Below are 8,372 nucleotides of genomic sequence, written 5' to 3' on the forward strand. Positions count from 1 at the left end.
CTTTATTTATACATATTTAATTAAAATAGAATAGACATAAATCAAAAAGAAGAAAAAAATGAGGTGAAGTGTCACTGCCATTTTGTTTGCAGGGAGGAGTCAGGACATGGAACAAATTACCAGGGAAACATTCTATGACCATGCCAAAGAAGCAAGGTTACATAATGCTAAGAGTAAAATGCCCAAATTAGGTATTATCCCACTTAATCTAAAAATGAAAGAAGGGAGTCAGAAGTTTGTCCTATTTCCTATATGAATTTTTACATTAAATATATAGTGATTCATTTCTCAGAAAGTGATACCAGTAACTTTTAGAAGAAAGAAGTTTCCATTACACAATGACTAGAAAATCTCAAATGCAGCTAAGCAGCTATGCTATAGCTCAGTATCTCCCAGTTAACTGCTCTGGGCTGCTGAACATTTCAGTTAATAGAGAACTGCATGGTGGGTTTCAGAAAGGCAGCAGTAGTTACATTTTGGCTTTTATTCTAGATTCTTAGCATAGTTAAGGCAACAGTCTAAGCATATTGAGTGAATGTCGTTAAAATTTAGTGGTAATCTACACAATCTACGTCGTTAAAATTTAGTGGTAATCTACACAATCTCTTGCAACCTACATACACTGTCTAATGCTTACAATGGAATGAAACCAGTGTTACTTACTTGGTGTTTTACACACACACACACACACACACACACACACACACACAAACACACAGAACTAAAAGAAAAAAAAACTATCGAAAGCAATCATTCTAAATGTGCTATGGTAAACAGAGTAAAAATGCAAATATCCCATAGAACTAAAGTAATTAAACAGCACTACTTGATTTCTAGGATAAAGGTAACTGGTTCTAACACAAAGCTAAGCCTGTATCAGTCATCCTAATCATAATGGCTTGTAAAAGCATCAGGTTTCCAGTAGAGAAACTATTCTATGAAAGTCAGTAAATGTTTTCGAAGTTTCACATTTGTAAAACCAGGGTAAGGCTATACAACTATCTTGAAGTTTGAACAAGGTATCAGATCAAACAGTAAGACTCCCAGCCATGATGTAAGACAGAAAGGTCCTCATGCAGCATATGCTCTCTGGCTCCTAGAAAGCTTCATGTGCATAATATAAAGTTAAGTTGCCAAAGAAGTAAACTGGAGAAGTTCAGCGAAGTTTCCGTTGTGCCATGACTTTTAAACCTCAGGAATGGTGTGATCTATCAGGCTTTTCATAATGCTTGGTGCCATCCGTTTAATAATATGTTCAAAGATAAAAGCAGGCATGATTGTAATAGTAACCACAGTCTCAGATGTTGACAGTATGCCTGCAATTTGAGAGTCCTTCAGCCCAATGACATTCTGTCCATTGATCTCACAGATGTTATGTTCTGCGAGGAGACCATTTCTGGCTGCAGAACTATCTTTCACTATGGATGTTATTTTTCCATTTTTAAAGATAAAACCAACATGTCCAGTACTATCCTTATGCATGGTAATTGTTCATTCGAAGGGCCTGTCACGAATAGCCATAGTAATCTTCTCTCCAAAATCCTGTTTGAGCACCTTGTGCGATTTATCAGAGCTCCAGCCTGCACAGTTTTCCCCGTTGATCTGGAGTACTTGGTCCCCAAACCTCAGGCCAACCAGCAAGGCTGGAGAATTTGCCTGGGCTAGCTGCACAAATATTCCGTTGTCTCTTGCTTTAAGCCTGAGCCCAGTTTTTCCATCTTGATCCTTACACAGGATGACTTCACGAATCCCTTGCTTAATTTCTGCTCTACGAATCCCAACATCATTGCCAGTTACAGGAGCCACCATATAGTTCTTACTGGAAGGTCTTGCTACCAATTGTCCCTGAATTGGTGCTCCAGGGACCATGGCCATATTTGCACATATTTCTTCATCATTTAAACTCAGGCCCATGTACTGAGAGAGCTCCAGATACAGCTTAGGATAGAGATTTCCATCTTGAGAGATGGGAGGAGCAGAAGCTTCAGACAAAACTGCTGGGTTGGAAGGGTTTGCAGAATAGGCAGTTGAGCCTGAATTACTTTGTCTACCTTCAGGTCTTCAAGAGATGGGTACAGAGACATTTTTGCAGGATTTTTCTAGGCCGCTGGGATCCACTCGCCGCCGCCTCGGTCACTCCAGCCACATTGATTTTTGACGACATGAATTGTATGTATAAAGAGTGTTCCATAAGATCAGAGAGACTAATTGAAAGCACGTGAACCAAAAAGACGTGGCATCCAATACAGCAAAACTCGCTCCCCGCCTTTCAGACCTGGACGCCGCACTTCTACTTCCTGGTTCTCTGGGCTAAAGAAGACCTGGCTCATTCTGAAGGCATTTCATGAGGAGAAGATGGAGTTGATGGTCGTGTCACTCAAGCTGTGTCTTTCCTCTACCTTTAGTTGCCTTTTCAGGAGACTGGCAGCACCTCCCTCGTTAGCCTTGGTGCTTTCTGCTGTCCACCGACATGTCTTGCCTGTAGCCACCTTTTGCCTGGAATCTTCAGTGGTATCTCTGCCTCCAGTGTCCTCTGCCTTGCTCCTCAGGATATCTATGGCCTCAACAGAAGATGTGGGGGATCTGCTGAGGGAGATCAGGAGGGAGAGGTGGATGTGGGCCCTTACTCAGGGCCAGCCCAAGTACACTGGAGCCAGCAACTGGAGTTGGAATTCCAGCGCCACCACCTACTAGTCTGTGACCTCAGACAGGCTGCATAACCTCCTTGTGCCTTCAGCTCCCCACCTGTCAAATGTCTAATAACAGTTGCTGCTTCCCAAGGGGGTCATGAGGATTAGACAGATGAGTTAAGAGCTGGCAGGCATCGAGACCATGCTCAGTGTAGAGGAGGAGTCACCCACACGCCTACCATCAAGTCTGCTGCATTTAACCCACAGCCCTGGCTGGAGGAGTCTCCGTTGGTCAGACGAGAACATTTAGGTTCAGAGAGACAGAGAGACTTGCTGGATGCTGAGAACCTCTTAAGATGTCACTAGGCAGGGCCCAGGACCCCAGGGACAGAGAAGTGTCTGGGGTCCAGGAGGAGGGGAGGTCGCATAAGTCCCTAGGTGGAGTGCCTGCTTGTTCCCCTCTGGAAGTATCTGCATGCAAGGCACCCTCCTGCCTCCCAGCTCACACACGCCCAACATGTTTCTGAACCCAGGGAAGGAGGGCCAACTGGCGGGTGACTGGCAGTCTGGAACCTGATCTCCAGGTGGCATAGCCCAGCAAGCGGTGGGCTTGGGTTTCCCTGCTACCCTGTGGGACCTCTGGCAGGCTCTCTCCTGCCTTTGCCTCCCTCATACATCTTTCTCCACCTGGGACCCTACGCCCAGTTCCCCTGACCCACCCCACCCTGTTTTCTGCATGGCCAGTCCTGCCCAGGTCCCCCCCTCCTCACCCTTGCTGATGCCTGTCATGGCAACATATATTCCCCCATAATCCCACAAGACTGTTAGCTTCTTGAGGCACGAAGCTGGGACTTTTGCTCTGTCTGCCCAGCTCCCTGCCAGGGCCCATCCCAGTCCCTGTTTGCCAGAAGAACGGATCTCATCACCAGAGCCCCAGTGATTATATTCGACATATGGAAGACACCAGCCCCCACTGCTCATGGTTGGGAGGATAAGTAATTTATCATAAGGACCATGCCTGCAACATACAGGCTCACAACAAACACCCACTGTTACTCTTATTCCTGTGGTTCACAGAGAGACACAGTGGCCACCTGGGGCTCCCTGGCTTTTCACCTTCCCCACCAACTTCCTCTTCCCATGTGCTCACCGTTTCTGTGAACCCCAGCCCCTGTGGTTCGTTGGTTGGTCGGAGGAGGTGGGAGTGATGATGGAGGGCACTGATCTGGGCCTGCAAGATTTCCAGCTCACATGGAGGCTTTTCTTCAGGGTAAACTATAATCTGCCATAATGAAGCAGCTGCTGGGTATAATTCTTGTTCTTTCCGGCACCTGAGCTTCTCTTGAAAAGAACAGTCTTGACCACGAGTGGCATTTGAACTAAGGACACAAAACAAGTGATGCAGTGAGGCTGACAAAAGACAGTTATTTAGAAAAGCTTAGGTAATTACTGCCATTTGCACAAGATTGCTGCTAAAACAGGCAACTGTGAAAGCTGAGAGTTCGCGAGAGTCTAAGGGTTTGGTGTGTCTCTGGAGTTAGGGGTCTGAGCTCCAATCCTGGACCACGGGGCAGGTCCTTCCACCTTGCTGATTCCCAGTTTCCTCTTCTGCAACTGCTGCTCAGGGACTGAAATGACAGATGCACAAAAAGCACAGGGCCTGGCCCCAGAGGAATCACCAACAACCTATACTTGCAGATCTTGACAGCCCCAAGTGCTTTCACCTTTGTTAGCCACAGCGTTTCTTCTGGCTTTGTAAGACTCCTGTAAAACGCCTAGCGCAGGAACTCTCCCCTCTGCTTTTTAGTGGGACTAAGCGAGAAGTTCAGGGTAGCTGAACACAAGACCTGCAGCAATGACACTGGAAGTCAGCTTGACTGAGTCCTGTTGCCTTCTTTTAAAACATTTTTAAAAATTGAGGTAAATTTCACATAACAGAAAATTAGCCCCTTTAAAGCGACAGTTTTTAAAAATGACACTTTTTTTAAAGTGACTTTTAAAGCGAACCCTTTCTAAAGTGACACTCAGTGACATTTAGTACATGCATGAGGTTGTGCAACCACTACCTCTATCTAGTTCCCAAATATTTCCATCACCCCAAAAGGAAACCCTGTCTCGTTCAGCCGTTGCTCTCCGTTCCTCCCTCCCCAGCCCCTGACAAGCACTGTGTGTTCCGTCACTATGACTCACTATTCTGGATATGGCCTGTGGATGAATGAATGGCTGATTCAGCTGCACAATGTTTTGAGGTTTGTTTGTGTCATGGCGTGTATCAGCACATCAAGCCTTTTTGTGGTTCAATAACATTCCATTGCCTGTACATACTGCAATGTGTTTATCCATTCATCCATTGATGGACATTTGGGCAGTCTCTCCCTTTTGGATGTTGTGAGCAGTGCTGCTGAGAACACGTGTGTACGTGTATGAGTACCTGTTTTTACTTCTTTTGGGTATACAGAGGAGTGGAATTAGTGGGTCCTGTGGTAATTTTATTTAACTTTTTGATAAACTACCTAACTGTTTTCCACAGTGGCTGAATCGTTTTACCGTCCCATGAGCAGTGTACAAGGGTTCCAATTTCTCCACGTCCTCACCAGTACTTGTTATTGTCCATTTTGATTCCAGCCACCCTAGAGAGTCTGAAGCGGTACTTCACCGTCATTTTGATTTGCTTTCCCTAGTGACCAATGAACTTGAATGTCTTTTCATGTACTTCTTGGTCATTTCTATGTTCTCTTTGGAGAAATGTCTGTTCAACTCTTTTGCCCATTTAAAAAAAAATCAGTTGCTTCTAATTTAATTTTATTTTTTATTGAGGTAACATTGGTTTATAACATATAAATTTCAGGTGTATATCATTATATTTCAACTTCTGTGTAGACTACATTGTGTTCACCACCAAAAGTCTAGTTGCCATCTGTCACCATATAAATGTCCCCCTTTACCCTCCCCTCGCCCCTTCCCCTCTGGTAACCACCAATCTATTCTCTTTATATATGTGTTTGTCTTCCACGTATGAGTGAAATCATACGGTATTTAGCTTTCTCTAACTTATTTCGCTTAGCATAATACCCTAAGATCCATCCATGTTGTTGCAAATGGCACGATTTCATATTTTTTAATGGCTGTGTAGTATTCCATTATGTATATGCAACACATCTTCTGTATCCATTCATCCATTGATGGGCACTTAGGTTGTTTCCAAGTCTTTGCTACTGTGAATAACGTCACAATGAACATAGGGGTGCATCTATCTTTTTGAATTATTGATTTCATGTTCTTTGGATAAATACCCAGTCATGGGATGGCTGGATCATATGGTAGCTCTATTCTTAACTTTTTGAGGAATTTCCATACTGTTTTCCATGGTGGCTGCACCAATTTACATTCCCATCAGCAGTGATTGAGTTTCCCTTTTCTCCATATCTTCTCCAACACTTATTTCTTGTGTTTTTAATAATACCATTCTGATGGGTGTGAAGTGATGTCTCATTGTGGTTTTGATTTGCATTTACCTAATAATTAGTGATGTTGAACATCTTTTCATGTGCCTCTTGGCCATCTGTACATCTTCTTTGGAAAAGTATCTGTTCAGATCCTCTGCCCATTTTTTTTTTTTTTAAAGATTTTTTTATTTTTTCCTTTTTCTCCCCAAAGCCCCCCGGTACATAGCTGTATATTCTTCGTTGTGGGCCCCCCCAGCTGTGGCATGTGGGACACCACCCCAGCGTGGCTCGATGAGCAGTGTCATGTCCACGCCCAGGATTCGAACCAATGAAACACTGGGCCGCCTGCAGCGGAGCGCGCGAACCCAACCGCTCAGCCACGGGGCCAGCCCCTCCTCTGCCCATTTTTTAATCCAATTGTTTGTTCTTTTGGTGTTGAGTTGTATGAGTTCTTTATATATTTTGGAGATTAATCTCTTATTGGATATATGATTTGCAAATATCTTCTCCCAATTAGTAGCTTGTATTTTTGTTTGGTTTATGGTTTCCTTTGCAGTGCAGAAGAGTTTTAGTTTGATATAGTCTCATTTGTTTATTTTTTTCTTTGTTTCCCTTGCCTTCTATCCTTGAGCTCGCTAATTCTCTCTTCCATATGATCTGCTCTAAACTTTTTAAGGCATTCATCTCACTTATTGAGTTCTTCAGCTCCAGAATTTCTGTTGGTTCCTTTTTAGAGTTTCAATCTCTTTGGTAAAGCATTCCTTCTGTCCTTTGATCTTCTGCCTGGGCTCACTGAATGGTATTTCTTGTAGCTCGTTGAGTTAACTGGCAGGGGTAAGGGGAGGGGGAGAGTCGGAGAGGGAGTCAGGTTGGAGGGGCACCATCTTAGCTGTTGCCTGTTACCTTGTGGCCACAGGTGCTACTGTGGCTGATTTGCTGGAGTCCCACATGCAGCTCTTCTTCTCCTCATCAAGTTCTCTGGCGCTGGGGGTGGCTGGCTTAGCCACCACAGCTGGGGACCCAGGATCCTGGGCTCTGCCTCTGCTCTTCTCCTGTTCAGCCTCCTCTATGTGCTCCAGTCCACCCACTGTTGTATGTACCAACGTGGGGATCTCTCCAGTGTCCTGATGTGTTGTACAGTGTAGCCTTTGTTGGGTTATGGATGTTTTACTCGCTGTTCAAAGGAAGAGACTCTCACACTGCCAAGATGATGACATCTCTGCTGGAAATTATTTGATTGGCTATAGCTTAAGCAGTTGCCTTATTTGGGGAAACCTCATAGTGTGGTGCTCAGTGTGGGAGGGCTGGTGTGGTCAATGTGAAATCACTCCTCTTACCCTTCTAATGCAATCCTTCTTGGTCTCTGTGGTCCACGGGGGTGCTTCAGCCTCACCCCTGGGTTCTGGGAATTTCACAATGGTGTCTTGTCTATGGGTAGTTGCTAGTAGGTCTTCTTGTGAGGGAGACTGAAGTCAGAATGACCTATGTCACCATCTCTATCCTCACTCACATTTCATGAAGCAATTTTATGCAAGCTTTTCACGTGTATATTTTTCATAAGCATCCTTATTATCACCAGAGTCACTTAAAAAACTTATTTGGAAATACTTTCAAACTTACAGAAAAGTTGTAAAAATCAGACTAGAACATAGGATATCCATATACTCTTTATCAAGATTCACCTATTGTTAACCTTTTTCTCCATTTGCTTTCTGTTTTACTTTCTCTAAGGCATCTAGTTATTTCTAATACTTAGGTATATATTTCCTAACAAAAGGCATTCTTATATACTCTTCAATACAATTATCAGCTTCATTAAATTTAACTTTTTCCAATCTATTGGAATCCTTTATCCTCATATACTGTAATTTTGTCTAATCTAATCTAATCAAAATCATATTCCACTTTTGTCAATTTTCCAAACAATGTTCTTTATAGCATTTTCCTTGCTCTAATGTGGGATCCAGGCTAGGATCAGTTATTTCATTAAGTTGTGGTGTTTTTTAGTTTCCTTTTATCTGGAACAGTTTGCAGACGGTAGATTGTGGGACTAAGCCTCTGTAATCACATGACCCAATTCCTCAAAATAAATCTCTCTCTATATATCTTCTATTGGTTCTATTTTTGAACCCTGCTTTTTTAAATAGAAGATTCCTTATTTTGGGTTTGCCTAATCTTTCCTTATGGCTATATTTGGGTTATGCATTTTAGGCCAGAATGCTGGAAAAGTGATGTTATGTCCTTCTTGGAGCATCACGTCTAGAGGCATATGAAATCTATCTGTTCCTCAATGGCA

General features: G+C 43.4%; 1 pseudogene; it reads right to left on the reverse strand.

The window, feature by feature from the left end:
• Positions 1-693: 693 nt before the first annotated feature.
• Positions 694-2,122, reverse strand: LOC124238309 (syntenin-1-like; annotated as a pseudogene).
• Positions 2,123-8,372: the final 6,250 nt, after the last annotated feature.

This window comes from Equus quagga, chromosome 4 (assembly GCF_021613505.1).
Source record: "Equus quagga isolate Etosha38 chromosome 4, UCLA_HA_Equagga_1.0, whole genome shotgun sequence".
In the NCBI taxonomy this organism is placed as follows: domain Eukaryota; kingdom Metazoa; phylum Chordata; class Mammalia; order Perissodactyla; family Equidae; genus Equus; species Equus quagga.